General features: G+C 36.0%; 1 long non-coding RNA gene across 1 annotated transcript; it reads right to left on the bottom strand.

Moving 5' to 3' along the window:
- Nucleotides 1-8,681: 8,681 nt before the first annotated feature.
- LOC308199236 lies at nt 8,682-21,210 on the bottom strand. Its single transcript, XR_013954526.1, has 4 exons — nt 20,943-21,210; nt 14,363-14,440; nt 11,273-11,378; nt 8,682-9,527 (listed from the first exon to the last, which is right to left on the bottom strand). It is a non-coding gene; the product is annotated as an uncharacterized lncRNA (long non-coding RNA).
- Between the last annotated feature and the right edge of the window lie 281 nt (nt 21,211-21,491).

Raw genomic sequence — 21,491 nt, 5'->3', positions numbered from 1 at the left:
TTCTCGTTCACCAAGCACTGAAAGTTTCTTCAAGGTAGTGTCCATTGCCATAGCTGTCGTGAATTTCTGGAATGTCATATAACAACAATTTAAAATCTGCAGCAAGAAATAAGAAGAAAAGATGCATTGTATGCCTATTTAGTCAAAAGCTCCTCAGAAATGATTGGTTTAAGTGATTAAAGAAGTTGAAAGAGTACTGTAGAAATGCATACATAATGTTATCTTGCTTCAGAGCAGAGACGGCATTGACTGACTGAGGTTAGCACAAGTCATATCAGGCAGATAAATAATGAATGCCACCATTAAAAATTATCTTGTGTGTCACAGTCAAGTATGAATGGAAATTCAATGCAATAAAAATGGAGGAGAGCAGATTCAAGAGCAGAGTAGCATTTCTGTGCAGATATGTCCAATGTTTTGATGTAAGGTCATTCAAGCAACAAGTATCGGGTGTGCCAGTAATGATTCAGCTTGGTCCTGTCCCTATCACACTGCAAATTGAGTTCTTTGGAAGAAGGGAACAGACAAATGACAAAACATCCCTGCAAATACCAGTAAATCCTGATTATGCTGCTGGCTCAAGGCACATTCAATCACGCAGCAGCATTTTGGTAATGCATACTTAGAGTAGACAGCACACGATTTTATACTAGTTTGAAATATCTTAGCATTGTATTGATATTCTGTAATTAATGTTTGGAAGAATCTCTAAAATTAGGAAAAAAAATCTTTTATTCTTTTCAAAATACAATACTCTGCTTGTTCAAAACTACAGCTGACTTTTTTTCTTTTTTTTTTTGATGCTATGCTTCCTCTTTGAAGGTCTGCTGTTACTATTTCATTGTCTTTTTAATCATCAGTATCTATGGGTTTAAGAGCTGAGCTTTTAAACACTGTGTTCTTTAAGTGTGTAATATCTAACTTCAGAATTCCTACTAATTGCAACAGAACTATAACATAATAATAAAATAGTAAAAACTGGCAAATTTGCATTAATCAGATCAAGTCACTGCTATATAGTTGTAAGCAAAACTGTCATGTAAATTTGCATCACTTCTCCCAGGAATTACTACTTTGTTGGCAGCAGGTTGCACACCACAAAAACCGACCAGTACATTTTCTCTAGCGAGGCATGCCATCACAATGCAATATAGTGTGCTGCTAGAGAGAAGTAGATGGGTCAGTGTTGTTTGAAGGACCAGACATAAACATTAAACTGTAAATTTTCTAAGTGACTCAAAACAGCTTGTGATGGTCTAATTTACAAATGTGAGTTTCTGACAAAGTGTTCAATTTGTATTCCATAAACTGTGCCACTTGGCAAGAAGAGAAATAGATTAGAAAGGGCAGGAGGGAATGTTTAAGTTTCCATGTCTCTTTAAAGGGGAGGAAAGGGCAATATAACTTCGAGAGTGTGCTAAGAGGGTTAATTCAGGAGAAGTTCTGCAATTTATTCTCGTTCTCTGTAATGTTGGACCTTAGGGCTTAATGTAATGGAATGTGATTTAGAGTTCTGAATGTGCTAATTTTGTAATTCAGGTGTCCTGTGGAGAGGCTGTGTTCATGCCAGCTGTCTGGGGAATTAAATGCAGCTGATTTGTGTTGGGGAAAATGTGTGGTTTGCTTCAGGCCAAAATTGTTGTAAAATTTAAACCAATGTATTTTTCTCTCTCTTTAATTTAAAGTATGGGATACAGGTGGGCCTGAGGGGAATTGCTAAGGGTTCCTATATACTTCCTGGTGTTATGTATAAAAAATTCTCACATTGTTAAAATGTAGCATGTGATAACAAGGATAAACTAGTTTTATTTATAAAATTGTTGTTGTGTTTTCCCTTGGTTTTGCCCTGTTTTGGGGATACGGTCTTCATCAAACACTAATTGCAGTAGGATTTTGACTCTTGTGCTCTCTGCAACCATGAAATGATGTCGATCCACTGTCTAATGTCTTCAGAAGAAACCCTCACGTTAAGTACTCATTTGATTTTCTTCCATAAGAGAAATTTGGGGTGGAGAAATGGTATCCATAATATTTGTGAGTCAAACTGAAGATTTATTGATATTGCAGTGAAATCATCAGCTAAGAGCACCTGCCTGCTCTAAGGGGTGACGTGTTCAAGAGTTAGCTCAGCAAAGAGAGTGGAGTTTGCCAGGTGAATAACACAGCATTCAATTATTTATTTATTTCAGCCCATATCCTCAGGATATTATGAAATGTGGTTCTGAGAAATAAAGGACCATGTCTTCAGCTTATGTAAATCAGAGTTGCTCCATTTGCTTCGGTGAAACTGTGTTGATTTATGCCAGCTAAAGAGCTGGACCACTGTTCCTTAGGCTATAAAAATGCTTGTTGCTTTACAAATGACTCTGCATCTAAATGACATTATCACACCATAACACCTGACCTGAGAGGTGAAATTGGTTACTTTTATTGAAATCAAAACAATTATATTTCTATCTTCACTGGTTTCCTTCAGCTGCCTTGGGAAAACATTTTAAGAAAGAAAGAAGATGAAGTTTTCTTTTTATACATTCTTGCAAGAGTACTGCCTTTTTGAAATACAGTGAAGGCCTCTTAAATTGAAATGCTCGTGAACAGCAAATGAAAGTTGCCTGGTTTGTTTTTCTTTTACCTCCACCTTAGTCCCTTTACCACGTCTTTATGGAGATAAGTATAGGTAATTTATTTCAGGTCTGTTAATATTAAAAACAAAATGCTGGGAGGACAGAAAACTCAAAAGATGTTAATAGCACAGCACAGTGATTAAAAGTATTCACCAAAAATATCTTTAAAGTATGACAATTTAGTCATTGAAAATGAATCCTATGTCTATTATACACAACTTTTTATCACCCATGGGTAGCACTATTCTGTCTTTGTTGATTTTGCTGGAGGTGAAAATCCAAAGGAAGCACTACACGGAAGTGATGTACGTGCTTCAAAGTAACATTAAAATGAATTTGTGTTATACACAGAATAGATACAAGATCACTTTATTTTATTCTGTTTAAGTATGGCTTAAATTATTTTCTTCGTGAAACCATTTTGAGATGTCAGTATGCATGTGGTGTGAGAATGTGGGTACATTCTAATGCTCCACGAATATCTGACAGATAAAATTTCTAAAAGGGCAATGCCTGACAGTGATACAAATAGCTCATTTCAGAGTAGATAAAATAAAAGACGAAAGCTGCCCCTAATGGAAACCAAAATTGTTTAAAATTGCAAAATGATCTCTCTGACTCAACCATACTTCAAAGATGTTGACATATTTACTCCCTGCCTTTATTATTATTCCAAGTTAGAGAAGCTCGTGATAATTCACCCACTTTTTCTATTGCCTGTGACTGGGGAACTTACCATTAGTTTAAAGTAAGCTGGACTAGTCTCCTTGTTGCCTCGTTCTAGATAAACTATTCAGTTAATAGATAAAACAGGTAACTGGTGCAAGCCTTGCTCACTCTCATCAACACTTCTTGCACAACCTGGAACTGTAGACTTTTCTATTTAGCTGCAGCTTTTTTCTTACAGAATTCCATATTCAACCCAAATGTTTGGCAAACAAATTTTCCATGTTCAGAGAAAAGAATAATTCCAAGAAAGCTGTATCATTTTACTTTGACTTTAAAAATAAAATGTCAGTGTCCTTGAGGGGAAAATTTCTTTATTAAAAGAGAAAATTCAGAGTTATAAATGCCATTTCAATAGAACCAAAATGTTTTGTTCATCCTCTGACAATTTATTTGTCTTTTTTCATCACAAATACATGTCTTTGACCAATGAAATTAGGATTTCTGATTTTTTGTTGTTGTTATCAGTAACAAAAATCAGTTCTCTCCAGAGCTTTGCCATAGGCATAACCAAATTTTCTTCATACATCACATTTTAATGAACACCTTTCTTGTTTTTAAATTGTCCTTGAAATACTACTGGATAAGAGCTTATCTATACAATTACCAGAAAATTAGTCTGAATTATCCATTAAAATAGTGGAGCTAAATCACTTTAAGAACCTATTGTGGACACTTGTATTCAAAATTTTATTGGCATTAATTTGTTCCTTCACTTCACAATAAGATAACACTTTGTTATGCTAGTTCTACTGTAATTCTATCAGGCCCTCTAAATGGGCATAGAAATATGCTGTTGGAAGTGGTACTGGTTATTCAATGAGCATCATTTTGGTATTTGGTTATCATTAAATTAAAGATACAGGAAAGTATTCAGGATAATAAGCTATTGAATGTGAATCTTAATGTAAAATGGGAAATTGAGGTCTTGACCACTTTGCATAAAAGTAAGCATGTCTGGACTGTGTTTTCTAACTGCAATTTCTGTTTCCACTGGAGAATAACCTTCCCCCCGTTCACATTTAGTGGTGTGTTTCTGATTTTCACACCAGGTACAGCTTTATTTCAGTTTGGAATTTTCCATTCTTCATTTGTTTGAATAAATAAGGCATACTGGTGTTCTCAAAACAAAGTAGCTACAGAAGTACAAACTCTTATCTTCTTCCAAGAAGGACAGAGGGTACCATGACAAAACAATCTGATAACAGAAAAGATAGCTTATTTCTGCATGTGAGATCATCAGAATATAATTGAGTTAGATGTTTCATATGCAAATCAGATCATAGTCTTAATCCAAGACTTTTTATAAGGGCTAACACATTTTGCCTTGAGTCAGAAATGTACTGTTGCTACCATTGGTTATGCCCAAGGATTATTGATATTTGGCATCAAGTTCAATTTTATTCAGTGACTGTAACAGAGATCAACCTTGTATGATCCCTTGCTTTTTCTTTGGGGAAATTAATTCCAAATAATGCAGCTGGATTGAAGAACTAAGAATTTAAATTTGTCTCCTCTGTTGGGTGAAGGAAGATGCATATTTATAACACAAATACCAAACTCTCTACATGCTGGCCTCCCATTTTTTATTGCTTGCTACAAGTACTTCGTGCTCTCAGTAGCAGCGTTTCCAAAGGTTTTCTTTTTTTTTTTTTTAAGCTGTCATATTACTAGAGTTAATACTGCAATCATGGAATTGATAAAGCAATATTCCCTGCTTTTAAAATGAATTTAATAATTATTTAATAATTATTTTGAATTGTGTCATAAATGGGTGGGGGGAAAAAAAAAAGAAAAGAAAAAAAATACATATTTCCCATTATTTCTCTCTTTTATTCCTGGTTGTTCAAACTGTGTTCAGGCTCTTCAAGTGTAGTTCATGTACTGTTTCATTGCTTTGTGTGTATGTTAGATATTGATACTGATCTCCTTTGTAAATCTGTTTTAAAGTTATGAATAAATAATTACAACAATGAAAATTAGGTAGTAATATTAACATAGCCTCATTTGGCCTGAAATATCAAAGTTAATTTGTTGAAGACTTGTATAACATCCCCTATCTGAGGACTTCCTCATCGTGTGAGCTGCATGAATTTCCTTAGTTATTCCGATACCATATTTGCTTCTCTTTCATAAGTGTTCCTTCATGCATCCCCTAGTCCCTTATCAGACATACAATAAGCATTGCTTTCTTACTTTTATGGCACCTCTCCTACAAATACCACTTCTTGGTTTTGACCCCTCCTGGAAATGTGCCCAGTGAGGGGAAAAAACTGTCCTCAATTTGTTCTGAAGTTACTTGTTCCATCTAGACTCATATTTTCTTCCCCACAGTGACTCCCATGTTCAAAGTAGGATTAGCCATAAAGGTGTATAACAGAAATCAAAGTTCCCTACCACAACTTGAAGGGGTGCCTTGAGTATCTCCTTGGCCATGATAGTTCGGCACAGGTCTCCTACCCGTGGATGGTGGTAAGTGTAGCTAGCAGAGAACATAATTCCTATAGGTTCTACCTGGAAACAGAAAGAAGAAAGCTGCCACCCTGGTGTGTGCTAGAAGTTGGTAAAGGGGTTATGTTTACCACTAACTCCCTTAGCAATCTCCCTTTTCTTTTGTCCTAAATTTGGCAAATGCAATGTTCCGTCCTGTCTTGACACACCATAATTAGCTGGGCCAGTAATCAATACTAGTAATGATTTTAGGGACAAAGTTGTTACTATTGATTAGAATACTTTCTGCCACCTTTCCTCTCCTGGCAGCATCATGGGGAGAAATATGTGGTTATTTAGAGGCCTTTTGACACTGCACTTCTACAAAACATTAAGGCATTTTCAACAATTAACCACAATCATCCTGTTTTTCTGCATACAGGGTTGGTTTTGGTCAGATCTACAAAACATTTTAGAAGTCTATACAATTGATAGGACATTAAAGTGACGTGTTTCCAAGGTGTCTTTTTATTACTACGCTGTGTCAACCATGGCCATGCCCACTGTGTTATATAACTGTTCAGCAAATCTGCCTTGATGATGGTGTTTTTTCAAAAAGCATTTTGGATTGAGAATAATAACCACAATCTGCTACAAGACAAATGTTGATGAAAGGAGGATGCCAGCAACAGAAAATGTAACAGAACTGGAATTTCTGACAGCAAAGCTGTGTGCAGCAGTGTTATTCACACGTCGAAATGCAATATTTCTCAGATAGCTCTGCCTTCTGATATGCAATATGGGCCTGATCCAAAGCCCATTTAAGTCAGTGGACTGATTCCCAATGACTTTAATGGGCTTTGGATTTCACCCTAATTGCACTGATGTTCCCTTTACTAAAGCTCTTAGTTACAGTGAAGCTCAACAATGCTCTGTTTGTTTTTTCCTCGGTTCCAGGTGTTAATATTTTCTCTCTCTCTATCTCAGTGAAGCCGCAATTATTAGGCAGGAAAGGAAAAAGCCCAGATCTTTCACCAACTGCGGTGAACTGCTGCACATAGATCTCTAATGCGCAGTGCTGAGTCACAGCGAGCAAGATGATGATCATCATGTAAAGGCAGCTAATAAAAGCAAAAGCGCAGTGGCATTTCAAGCCTGATTTGGCAATAAATGTCTCCATGCATGAATGGCCCACTCTAGTGAGAGAATAAAAAATACTTGTGAAATAGGAAAGTATGGAATATCAAATGGGGGCAGAGTTCAGTGGGAGGAAAGGTCTTAAGAGAATCAGTGAGGGAATTTCTCTTTTGCTGTAAAAACATAAAGGAAACAACTCTCAGTTCACAAAGGACATTGACAGTTTCTAGGACTGTTCTCTAAAAAGTATAAACAGCAACAAACCTGCCCAGGTATGTCTTTGAGGAGGCCTTCCAACTGAGAAAAGAGCACTTCACCTGTCTGGCAGGCAGCTCCCGTGGGGATATGACTATCTATCCATTTCCTATAAACAAAAGTTAGATAGAATATCTTGTGCTTCTTACCACAATTCAAAGGAAGATTTCTGACAAAATACCAACTTTTACATCACTAAATTCTCACCTCATCTGTTGAACAAAAATCAGCTTCCCACTAATCTGTGGCTGCCTTGGCATTTTTAGAAAGATGGGATACTCCTGTGACAACTACTTGCTAACTAAGTGTATTGACAGAAGCTGTCTATAACATAATTAGCTGCTTAAGCAAATTAAACAGATGGAAAATGGGGAATCAGCTATGAGAGAGGAATGGATGGACAGTTGGACACACACACATGACAACATATCCTTTTTCTCTGCAGTCTTTTTCTCTCTGAATTCTTCTCTTTTTTAAACAGAGAATAGAGAGGATCCTAATTTTTGCTCATTTGAAAAACAGCATGGTCCAGAGCTTCAGCTGAAGTAAAAAACAGAGCCCAGTAAAAGTCACTGGTCCTGAACTGTAGTATTAATTTTAGATTCTGAATATAACTGATTACAATGTAAATTTCATAGTAAATGTAAAAAAGTAGAAAAAGTATAAGACCAGGAAAGCTGAAAAATGAAAAATATTTCCTTTATTTTTTTCTGTTGAGTAAGAAAAAAATTACTTTTCTTTTACCGTCAGCAAAATATTCTGCTCCCCCTTCCAAGTTATTTAATCCATGCTGTATTTTAATTAGTTTCAAATGAAAAATGAACTTCAAAATAAAAATTCAGAGAGGTTCATTTAGAAAATGTCAAAGTGAAAGCTTTTGGCATTTCCAAAATGGAACATCTCAGTTTCAAAAGATGTCAAAATAAAATGTATCATTATTTGGCTAAAACTATTTGCATAATTCAGCCTGAATTTGCTAACGGGTTCTCTTTTCCTACTCAGGAAGGGGTTTTTTTTGTTGTTGTCTTTTAGCAAATTTATTATACAACACTTCTTTTCAACTCCAGATTTGATTCCATGTATGTGACGTTTAGTATGGAAAATATTATTTTACTTAACAAGGTAAAACATGCTATCAAGAGTTAGTAAGCTTGATCTGAAAAAGACAATAGGTGAGATACGCTAAATGAATGTTTTGATTATCAAAGTATGAACAGAAACTTTTTTTTTTTTTAGTACAATTTGCTGAAAATCCCCAGGAGTTAAAATGTTTCATGAAGATTCACATCTTCAGAATCTTCATAGGGAAAACGTTAGCAGTGAAATCCCAGTAGCTGAGTATCTCTCTGAGTGATTGTATGGACCACTAGTATTGTTTCATTATGATTGTTGTTGTGGAAGAAGATGTAAAATCTAATGTTAAGTCCTTGCTAGTATCTTGTGAATTCCACTTGCCTGTTTTAGCTGTATGCAAATATCTGTATTTAACTGACAGGGTGTTGGTTTTTTTTGGTTCAGTTTACAAATTGTGTAAGAGGCCAGGTTGGATGGGGCTTTGAACAACCTGGTCTAGAGGAAGGTGTCTCTGACCATGACAGCAAGGTTGGAACTAGATGGTCTTTAAGGTCCTTTCCAATCCAAACCATTCTATGTTTTTATATGATATTACATTGATTATTTCATAGAAACTATTTTCAGGTAACAGGTTAACACAGTTGTTCTTGTAAACCAAACAAAATGTTTCATTATCAGTAGGATTGTACAAGACTATGAAAAATGGTATCTGAAAATTTGGTTAGTTTTTTAATACTGTAGAATAACTGGGTAAACTATACACGTCTCAGTGAAATGTTATTCGGGCTGTAAAAATCCCACATACAACTAGCCTTACCCTTTTAAGTTCATATTATTTCCCACCGAAAGGATGTATGCCACACCATTTATAGCCCTAATCCTTCAAATATTAAGACAAGCATGCAACACATTTGCTTTAGCTGTCTGTTTGTTATATGATACAGGATAGGAATTTAACTGTGAGCCTAAATAAAGGCTTCAAGAAAAACCTGCAGTGCAATTTTTGTTGCAAACGTAATAATTTTGAAATGTTTCCATTAAAAAAAAATAGTTAAAAAAAATGTTTTTAAAAGATTTTTTAAATTACCATGGAAATATTTATTTACAGTCCTGTGTCTAAATATTCACTGCTTCCATTGTCTACCACTTTGCCTATGCTATATCATCAGTCTCTTCTCTGAGAGTCACCAGCCTTCCCTTCCATGATCTGCAGCTCTTCATTGCCACTTGGACACAAATAACATGCACTGGTGGTGTCTCTTACACGGTCAGTTAAGGCTCCTGGATGGATAAGTATATGTTACTCATTTGCTTTATGCTTAGCCTGGCAGCTTTTTTTTAATGTTATATCAGTGGAAGCTGTAATGAAAAATCAAAGGCTTTGTAGACTAGAGATAACAGATATCTTAAAATTTCTTTGATTTAAAAAGCACAAAAATGTTTAGTTTAGTTAACATTAATAAGTTATATTCCCAGTAACACTGAAATGAGTAAAGGTCTCATGGTGAATTATATACTGTTAGTATGTTTTTTTGTTTGATCTTGGTCATAGATGTATTATTTTCTTCTGAAGTCTAAGTATAATTTATTAGTCAGGTTGAATGGTCAGAAAGAAAGTTGTTCATTGACCTGAAGAAATGTATGGTGACTCCATGATGATGAAGAACATAAAAGAGCCTCCTTCTTGGGAAATATTGCAGTTGACAGGGAGTGTTTGAAGGAGAACGTGTCAAAGAGACTGACAGCAACATGAACAAAAGGAGGAAGGGAAATAGAAGATGAGAGTCTGAATTTGTTCTCTTTGAGATTTCACGTTTAGGAATTAACAAAGAAAGGGTCATTATCTGGGCAGCATAACTTCCTGAACCCAGCTTTTATCTCCTCTTGTCCTTTTATGTAATTGAAAAAAAGGGTCTTTGACACAGAAGAACACTGGAAGAACTGCAGGAAATGTAATGGACTCAGGGGAAAATCCCTCCAGTGCATAGCTTTTCAGTGCTTCTTCTCAGGGGGCAGGATGTGGCAACCTCTTTCTTGCACCCCGGGTTCACTGCTGTTTGGAGGCTGGCTGTCTCCCTCTGAAGTCAGGAACTGTTTGTTGTGCTCTTTAAATGTTCCTCTCTCATTTTTTGCTAGTTGCTATGCTTCTCAAGAACTGTGTTAAGTCTTTCCACAAGCTCTTTGATCCGAGTCTATTCCTTTACTAATCCAGCTCTACTTAATCAAAGAGAAATTCCACTCTTCATTCATAATCCAATTATAGCATTATACATTAAGCCAAATATTTGCTATACTATATAGAGTACACACACACACACACACACATATATATATCGCCATGAATGGGGTTATTAGATTGTACATCCCACTAATGCAAGCTGTGAAAGGCAAATAAGCTTGGAAGTTACCTAATATTCTGCTGGCATTTTATTCATTATTTCTCTCCCTGGTCTCATCCTTAACCCTCCCCACCTTTCTTAACCTAGTCTAACTCTTCTCCTCAGCTCTTGCCTGGCTTGAGCCTAGAGAATCTCTTCCAGTTTAGTACAAAGGAAACTCAACTCACATCACAGTGACAAAACCCATTGGGCAGGAACTGTCCTGCAGTGGGGAATCTGCCCATTAGAATAAAGAAGAAAAATAAGTTAAGGAGTTATGAGGTTAACAGCAGGTCTGCAAAAACAACTTCAGGAATGAAAGAACTACATAATTGATTCAGATTTTATCCAATTTTAGAACCAACTTTTACAGTCCTTGTGATCAGCTGTGGGTCAGTTCTCTTAATTCTGTCACCCTGATATGCGTCTGTATAAGAAAACATTGTTATTTTCCCGTGACAGTTAGGATTGCTCCATTTTTATAGATCAAAGTAAGCAATCGTAAAAATGCATGATTATAACAGCAAACTTTAATGCAAAAATAATATTATAAATATGATGAGCTGCTCAGCTCCACACAGAGGGGAAAAAAAAAAAAAAAGGCAAAACAAAAATAGCAAACCCAGAGGATACAGGAGTTATTTTTACCTGAACAAGAGCAGGATGAAGGGTCTGCTGTAAGTACAGCTCCAGTAGGTTGCTTGGTTTAGCAAAACAGCTGTTCATATTCAGAATGGTCTGTATAGACAGTAAGCTACAAGGTAAAAGAGACATGAAGGGATGTATGCATAAATGCACCCATGTATTTTTGTAGTTTGCTGGGCTTGAAGACTGTAAGGCTAAGAAAACAAGACACAAAAGAAAAGCTGTTTCCTTTGCGACTTTCCTTTGCAAATATTTAATAACTGTGTAGTAAATATTTACTAAAGAAAATAACAAGGAAAATTCTCCTCTGCAGTTTGCTGTGTCAAATTTAGAGACTACTCAACTATTAAAATATGAAAAAAGGGGATTTCAGCCTTGATTTAAATGCAAATCTCAACCCAATCTTAATTCAGGAAATATTAGCAACACACCATTATAAAATAAACCATTCAATGTATTTACAGGGCTCAGCTTTCCTACCATCCTTCCTCCCAGAATGTGTCAGTCACCAGGAAGGAGAGCTTTCTACTTGATGAGGTGCTGGATAAGAGATGCTACTGGCCAAACCCCAGTCTTATCATTTATACAGGATTTCTAACAAATTCTCCTGTTTCCTCTGGTAGATATATTTTAACTGCTATATATGTTTGAAAGCATAATTCATGCTGGCAAGTATATAGCAGTTGTATCTATTCTAGAGTTTTAGAATTGCCAATATTTATGCAAAAAGTAATTCAGTTTTTGGTGTGAAATGCAAGCTGTGTTTTCTTCAACACGTAACAGTTTAGAAATGCTCAGGACAGTCAGATGCTTAACTATTTCTTTTGTCTGAGTTTTTTTTTGCTACAGATTGCTTTAGGGCAGTATTTCATTGGTTAGCTGAATGTTTAAATTCAGCTCTACAGTGTTGAGGGATCTAGGCGTTTTAAGTTCTACTTCAGGTAAACAAGACATGGGAGCATTCCTCTGACTTTCATCACTGCACTTACAGATCTTTTTTCTCATTTTAGCTGATCAATGAAGTGCAAATTCTTCTGCTTGATTGCAAGTTTCTATTTATACAATGGTCCATTATACCATTTCTTAGGGTCTTGACTATTGCTATAGGTCAGTCCAGGTGTAAAGCTAACCAGCACAAATTGAAGACTTTAAAAGTATATTTTTCAGTTTAATGCCCAATCAATTTCATATGACAATCTAATGGACTCTGCTATAGTTTTTAGGCAATAGAGGAGCAGTTTCAAGAACTGCTCATGAAAAAAATAATCATAATAATGTTATGAGATAAAGGAAGAGACTCAATCAGCCAGCCAGATATTCCAGACCTGATCTGATGTACGTGAATGCTTGAAGGTCTCCCATGAAAATACCTTTGGGTCTTAATTCTCTCTTATAAGGAGCTAAATATAGTACCAAAGAGGTATGGTCCCAGGCAAGACAGGTGTAAGCACTTAACCTCGTGCTCAGTTTAATTCCTGGGATTCAGCTCCTGTGAGTGCACAAGTAATGTTCATTGGAAACATTGATGTGAGATAATTCAGTTTCCCAGGCTACTGGGTTGAGGTTTGAATCTCAGTTAAGGTTTTATAAGAGATACCACTACTTGTATCTATCTTTCCATTATATATATATATATATGTATGTATGTATGTGTATATATAGATATGCACATGTATAAGGGAAAAAGAATTAAAGGGGTTTATCATTATTTCAATAGTACTGAGAAAAGCTGTTAGTAGAGTTAAATAGAAACTTAAGGTGAACGTTTCTGTTACTGTACTGGAATGTAGATTTCAGCTTCTTTTGTAGTCAGATTCATTATTTGAACATATTTATTCATTTTTAATCAGTGTTTCATTTTAAAATAGCTTTATACTTTCCCTCCATGCCAACACTTTATCCTTTATTTAAAAGTGAATGATAGAAGTGAATATCTGATTATGGAAACCCACTGGAAAACACTGCCTGCCTACTCATTGTAAAAACAATTCCAATACCCAAACATGATTTTTAATAAAAGTTTGAGATCAAAGGACAAAGTGGCTATGTTCTTTGTAAAACAGCAAAGAATCCTTGTTTTAATGTATTTGAATAGGACGGGTGACACTAGCAAATTACATTACAGTAATGCAACAAGGAAAATAATCAACAAAATACAGGTTGTTTGAACTCACTGCTACACTGAATGGTTGGTTTTGGTTTAAGAGCTCTGTCCTTGTCACTATACTGTGATTAAAGACAAAAATTGCTTGGCACCTTCTCATAACTTATGACCTTTTCTTTTCAAATAAAGATCCTGTTTCTGAGATCCCAACCTTAGTTTCTGCAAGGAACCATCATACATCTGTCTTAGTTAACTCATATACAAGCTGCTGTGTACAGGAGGCTGCCTATCTAGCAAGGTTTCCAGGTACTAATGAGATAATAGCTGCTGGCTTCTTACTGGCTCCTCAATTCATTCAAGGTTTGAATTTTGATCTGTAGAGTTCCAGAGAGTTTTGAAATGAGAGCTGTCAGGCTCGCTTCTCCATCACAGCCACCACCCTGATCAGTGGCAGTTCACCACCTGAATCCCCAAAAGTTTAGGGAGAGAAGTCTGTGAGTGGACCAAAGCTTAAGAAAACTAGCTAGAAGATTAAATCACCCCTGGGTCAGAAATAGCCTGAATGGTTGATCTTGACTTCTGGGGAAAGAACGGAAGATAGGATGGATTGTGTTTGCAGAGATATCAGCTTATTATGGGCTAGATTCATAATATGGAAGGAAATCATGTTCATTTTGTTGTAGGGAGAGCTCTGCTGGGCAACTAAGTAAAGGGCTACTTAATTATTTCTTATTGTCACTCTTGCCAGCACTGAAGACTTTTTATGCTTTGGAGAAAGAACAGATCCAAATAATTGCAATAAATTACTGCTCTTTGGGGTTTGAGGAGGAACGGGTGAAAGGAATGTCAGGGTTTCATGTCATTTCTATAGCTGGAAATATTAATGCATAATACGTATAAAAAATTCACCCACATATGGAAGATAAAAATGTGCTACTAAAACAGTGGGCTATAAAAATAAATAAATAAATAGAAATCAGTAAACTTACATTTGATAAAAATGAACTAAAGCCAGAAAAATCTAACTTGACTCAAAGCCAAATACTTCTTTTCTTTGGATTTGGCTCCTAAATGAAGACAAAAATAAAACAGATGCTAGAAATGTCAATTAAACACATTTTTCAATCTGTTTTTGATACTCTCTAGCTCTTTATACACAGGCAGGTTTCTGCTTTTCAAATCACTATTACTCCTTATTTTTATTTTTTTAGGCAAAGAATTATGTTGTTTCTATAGAGCATGACTTGGTGTATATATGGTTAGCATGTTCTTATAAGCCTGCTTTGCATGCCATTTTCCAGCATTTAATAATTTGCTCAAAAGAACATCACAGTTATGTTTTGTAAATATTACCACAATGGCTAGTGGAAATTACTACTACCTCTACTGATCACCTACTTGCTCCTGTTTTATACATACAAATTATGGAGGCTGACTCCTTAATATCTGCTAAGCAGACTTATTGTAAGATGAGAACCTGAGGAAATAATACCTAGGAGATTTCAAAAATGTCATTTACTTTTCAGTGTTTATTCTGTGTATTTCCTGTCTTCTTGGGTTAAGCAATTTTGCCTGGGAAGTCTGGTTTGTGTTCACTTCTCTGTTACACCTTTCTTCTGAGAAAGTTTTGCCAGAGTTTTCTCAAGAATTTATACATCAAAACCTAAGAAAATATATACAATTTGCTCTTTTGTTTTGAAAAATGGCCATTCACAAAGTGTAAATCGGGAACTGTATTTGATCTTTTCATTTGGCTTTTCTTTTAGTTAAAAGAAAAATTATTTCTTTAGTAAAATGGCTTGAAATGTTTGATGTTCAACATGTTTATTGTTTGACATTTAGCTGTGTAAACATATAGTTGATTTCAGCACTTACCTGCCATGCAACAGGGACTGTTCATGGTCTGGGGTGCTAACTGGAGAGGAGGAGAGACTGCACCTCCCTATTTCCACCTCTCCTGTTGAGGAAAATGTACTGTAGAGCCCCATAGTGATCCACTCCAATATCTTGTAGCTCTGGGGAAAATTGGCCTAGACCCTCAAACTATTATTTGCAACTTGACTATTCACAGCTGGAATAGCTATGGGTTTGTTGTTTGTAAAACATCCATGAATTTCACCGCAGGCCTTTCTAGCAATATTGAAGCATCTGTGAATCAAACTGTTCCCCAGCTGTTCATTCACTACCTGCCGTCTCCTCTAGCACCACATCCCTATTAACACTGATGGTTACACTGTGCTCCTGGTGTGCTCCTGCCACACCACTCCTCTCTTACTACAGCTACAGGCCTTAATTCCCAACAAGGAGATGAGTATTATTTCTTCAATAAAAACTTGCCAATGATTGGAATTCCTGCCAATGTTTCACTGGCAAGCATCCATGTTTATATGTCAACCATTTTTTTTTTTTGTCTTTGCAAAGCAGTCAGAAACACTCAAGGTGATTTCCTACCTTTAATAAAATAAATCATGATAAGAAAAAAGGGAGTATTTGCATTAGGAAGGGCAAAAATGATTTAGAGGCCGTGGAAAATATAAAGAATATCCAAAAGTATTGTTCTGGAGCTTATTTTTAAACGAAAATAGCAAATCAACTCAGAAGTCCTTAATAAAAGACCTTATCAGCCTTATTGCATTTCTAGATTGGTGAAAACTGTTCAAACACTTACTTCCTAGTTGGTTCTTTGTTAGAAGAGGACAGTGGAAAAAGAGACCAGAGATTAATCTGTGTCCTCACATGTGGAGAGAATTCCTTGGCTTTTTCAAGTATACATAGTGTTATTTCCAGCTACTAATACATGATATCCAAAGATCATGATGCTCAGGTAGGAATTCAGAGTCTAAGGAGCTTTTCTAGGTTTCACCTAAAGCTAAATCTTGTTGTAAAATGTCCATGATTATTGTATGCTTCATCCTGAAAGGCACAGGCAAGTTCTAGGTCTATTTTAGAAAGCTTAAACAAAATTAATTAGTCTGTGCTGTTGATCAGGGAAATATATGGTCTTCTATGTGACAGAGAAGTTCTAATGCCTCCGTGCATTGGACCAGAAACTTGCAATTTGATGAGTACTGCCGTGCCTGAAATGTAATGGGGTCTTATTGACTTTTATGGAAGTTTTGCATTCAGCCACAATGGAGTCATCATTTTCTTTATTCTCAAGAGATCTGCAGATTTCTTTAAGAAAAGAACTCATACCCTTTGTTTTAATTCATGATTTTAAGCTACCTTAAACTTCTCAGGTGGCAGTGAAAATGTAAAAGCAATTAGTGAATTGAAAGAAGGTGGAATTGCTTTTTCCTGTACATATATATTTTAATCCTGTTTTCTGTCAAAGTAATTTTCTCATGGGAGGTAGCAGCATCCTCTTGCTATTCATCTATATACCTGGGTGGGCAGAAAAAGCTGAGATGACATATACATCTTGTCTGATACATCTTTCGAAGAGAGCCATCAAACATTAGTGACATGCACCCTCTGGCAGCTGTAGTTGCCTAGAATTCTGAAGTGGAATTGGACTGGTATATGCCCAAATATTTTACAGAGGTTTAGCTGGGAAAGATATTCTAGTTCTGTTTTACAGAGAAACCGTGCCACTGATATGAGGAGTGAAATTTTCTTATTTTAAGATGAGTGACTTTTTTCTTTTTCATATGGGACTACATCTGTATCCGTACTGTCATTACCACTACTACTACAGTTTTTACTAATACTTACTCTGGAGATATAAGTTCACACAAATACTATGCCAACCATTTTATTCTAGGCAGTGAGCTTCACATTGTCATTAAGGGTACTTAATACATGTGGTCTTCACAGATCACCTTAAAATGTATTGGCTTTTTACTTCTTAAAATATGTCCCCAACTATTTTTACTATAAACATGTGATAACTTCAGGAAGTATCATTACTTTAGGAAAAACAATATCCTCTGTGTTGCTTTTTTGAAACTCAATTCTCTGCACTCAGATCGTCTAATGGGTAAGTGGACCTTTAGTTAGTTTGAAGTGGTCATTTGTTTCCTCTTCTATTCTTCATGTTCTGATCTTCCACAACTAATGTTGGTATAGTATTGGTTTAGCTTAAGTTCTCCAAGAAAATGTTATATCATTTTTTATATCAGAGGCAATACCTGTGAATTCTACTCACCTCACTTTTACTTCAGATTTTTAGCAAGATAAAATTTTATAGACATATGAAAACAACTGGAATTCATGTGTTTTTTTCCCCTGTGTAGCATTTCTGCTACACTGATATAATTAAAGATATGCTGTAAACAAGAGAAGATATATATATATATATTTATACTTTTTTAGTCTCATTGCCTTTTGAAGGTACTTTGATGTATTGACTTACCAAAAAAAAAAAATGGGAATAGAATTGCTAATTACGTGGTAGCCACAATTTCTGCCATTAGCAAAGCATATTCATGCAGGTTTCATCCATGGCTGCCTGGCATCTAAGCTCTGATTCTGCACCCCATCCACAACCTGCTGTTGGAAGAGCTCTGATTGCTGCAGCCATCCATATATGCCCCAAAGCCCCTTTCTGGGCTCAGCTAACAAGTATTAATGGCTTTGCTAAGCTGAGTGTCTGCAGTTCTTAAGATAGTGTCTTGGAAAAGTTTTTCATTTTTCTCAATGAATTAGTGAGCATTTCTGTTCACTCCCTTTAGAAGCTGAAGATTAAGAGGAGCATCATACTGCAGGTATTATTAGACAAAAACAATGGATATTAAGCCATTATTTGTACATTAGCAAGTTTTCCCCAGGTAGGTTTTATCATTTCAAGACATTTTGTTTTGTGTTGTTCTTTTTTTGTCTAATCACCTCTAAAATTATGAACACTCCAAGAATAAAACATCCTGAATAGCAAAGCAGCTTGAAATATTCATAACTAAGAATGCAACTGGTAATGCTCATAAACAAAGTTGTTTGGAGACCCCTTTATTAATTTTTAATTTATTTTCAGTCAATTCCTTATTACTTCCAAATTCCTGTAGGGGATTCTGTTAATTAGTCATGTGTAAAATATTCATTAAAAACAGCTTCCTATTTTCTTCTTTTATTGCAAATTTACATTTCTAATCTTATAACCAAAATAAATGCCATTGGGTAGAGAGACCACATTAATTTTGATCAACCCCTTGAAATAGAAACACAGAGAACAAAAGATATGGTAATAAAATCATAGCTACATTGTGATACCAACTAGCTAGAAACATGTATGCATATTTCAAACCATTGTCTACTTCAGATATAAACAACAGAAATTTTTGGTTTTTTATGATTTTTTTTAAGGGAAGAAGAAATAAGAAAGAAAATTACAGTCTTCCACTGACACTTGCCATGCACATTTACCCTTCTGAATTTGATAGGTCTAGGTACAGAAAAAAATATACTACTTTTGAAAGTTGGCCCAAAAATTGGAGGCAAAAAAAATCTTTCCAAACAAATTGCAGTTAAGTTTTTCTCCATTCTCACTTTTAATCTAATGATTAAATAGAGGAAATGTGCTCTTGTGATTTAGTTGGATGACTGGGTCTCAGCAGTCTGAATTCAATTTTACTTATGATATATAGTCACTTCCTGGCAACTCACTTAATCCCTCTGGACCTCAGTTCTCTCTGTGTAAACCCTGACTCATATTTCTGGCCTTGTGAATTCTTTGGACTTGTACTCAACTTTAAATATGTGATGAGGCCAATGGAAAGGAGTGATCACTATTAGTAGAAGGAGTTGAATACATGCACAAGTGCTTTTGGGGTCAAAATCTTTGGACTATCTGTCCTCAAGGGTAGGAGAAGGAGATGTTTCTGTCTTTCAGCTGTGTCAAGAAATGTGGAACATTACCATATTTTGGAACTTATTAACCATGACATAATCTATTCTCTTGTAACATCATGTTTATAATGCTACTCGATTTTTAACAGTGTATTATACTATAGGTCCCTTCTGTGTAGGTATGGATAAGCTAATGTTTCTTCCTCTTCTGAGCTGTCATGGTATTTATGAGCATAAGCATAGAGGAAATGTTCAGACAAATCTGTAAGTGTCGATAAAACTTCGTGAGCAAATCAGAAGCCAAGCCTGTAGCCTGGCAAAAATCTCCATAAAATCAGGGGCTATTCTTTTCTCTCAACGGGGTACATCTCCCACTGATGTCAGGCATATGGTTAATTTTCTAAAATAAACTCAGCTTGGTTTCTTTCTCTTTTGTTGTCAGGATGGCAGATACTCCAAAAGGAAATGTTTTTATTCCTTTTCATTGTCCTGGAGAAAAGACACTAAAGAGAACAGGGAGAAATACTCTGGAAATGGTACCTACAGTTGAGTAGCAACCTCTGAGAATATAAGTCATGGCAAAATATTGGCCAAAGCCACAGTGTTTACCCTTTAATCTCTTTTTACACTAAATATACAGAGGTTGTTGTGGTTTCCTGCCATGCAGAGGAGACTGGAAAAAAAGTAAAACCATATCCTGTTAGAGGGATAGGAATAAAAAATTCTGTATATACAAAGAAAAAAAATCAAGGTAACATAAAACAAAAATTAGTATTCTAGTTCCAGCAGATCTGCACTGGAGCTAGAATGATTGAGATTTGTATGACCATATCGAGGCACATCAGCATGATTTTGCTCCTAACAACATTTCTGGTTTTGAAAGGCTCTTCCTCCACCAAACTGATCCAATTGTAAGGCAGCAGGGCCAGTTCTGAATATTCATATAATAATCAGTGACTCCTGTGAGCTGCTATCTGCTCCTCTAGGGGTACCCGGCACACCAGAACAGTGGCCAGTATGGGAAAGAATGAGACCAACAGGCCAGAAGGCTGTTCTTTACCTAGAGAGAAGCACCTGGAATCCACAGAAGCAGAGACAGCAGCAGGGAATTGCAAAAGGCAATGTTGAACCTTCCCGCTATACAAGTGTAAATTAATTATTTGATTCTCCAAGTAGTTATACACTTTGGTCATCATGAAATCCTAGCCTGGGCATTGCAATGGAGGATAAAGGATAGGACTATGTGGAATGGTGTTGTTGGCAGGCACAGTACAGCTTTTGTAGAGCTGCTGTGGAGAAGGAAGGCTCAATTCCATCTAGACTAGGGAAATCTGCATTTCATGTTAAATTTGCATTTCATGAAATGCTTCTCCTCTTGTGATGTCATTTACAACAAATTCCACTTGGACAAAATTCATAGTCTGTGGTATTCTAAACATAATTGAGGCAATTCAGAACTGCTTTGAAGCTTCCCTCTTGATCAGGAATGCTGCTGATCTGATTCTCCCACTCCATATCACTAGCGGTCTGTCACACTCCAGAAAGTGTTTAGAAACTGCAGCTGCTCCTGCTTGGTAGCATTTTGTACTCAGCTCACACAGGTATGGATTGCTATGCTATAAACATAAGATATGTCCCCATGTATTCTTCCCAGGAGAAAACTGACTTTTCAATGGCCTTTTTATGTGTAATCTTCCCCTACTTTATCCACTGCTTTTCCCTCCATCACTATCTTTGCAATTATTTTCTAAATAACACTTAAAAATGGATTTATAAATTGTTACTCACCACCCTTTTCTTCCATTCCTTGACAAAAGAGCTTATAACGGCTGCTCAGTTCAGATCCAGAGTTCTCCTCAGAAGCATTTAATGTATATAACATCAACTCTAAGTAAATAATTATTTATTGCTGCTTCTAATTCCAATGGCAGATTTGATCAAGGCCAAATTAATCACTGCCTTAAAATCATTAGAGATTATGTAGTACAGTGCTGGCTGAGCTGAGCCATGACTCAACCTGATAATACTCTATCTGAAAACTAATCACCATCCAGCATATCATCGTCTTGAGCCAGCAATTCATCTCCATTATCTCAGTGGTTTTCCTGATTGCAACTAGATCAAAACATCTTGCTGAAGTCCAGATTAATTTTACTTCATCCTTTTTTTCCCAATTTAGTATGTGGAAAAAGTCAATCAGTAATGCTAGCCTGAATTCAGCAAACTCAAGCCAGCTCCAGTGAGATGCTTTACAATCCATCAGTTCTCATAAATTAATTCCTCTGTGATCCTTTCCAGTTCTTCACCTGGAACAAATACCAGGTTAAAAGTTTTTGT

Source organism: Anser brachyrhynchus (assembly GCF_964034855.1).
Source record: "Anser brachyrhynchus genome assembly, chromosome: 8".
Classification (NCBI taxonomy): Eukaryota; Metazoa; Chordata; class Aves; order Anseriformes; family Anatidae; genus Anser; species Anser brachyrhynchus.
This window is presented reverse-complemented; position numbering and strand designations above follow the sequence as displayed.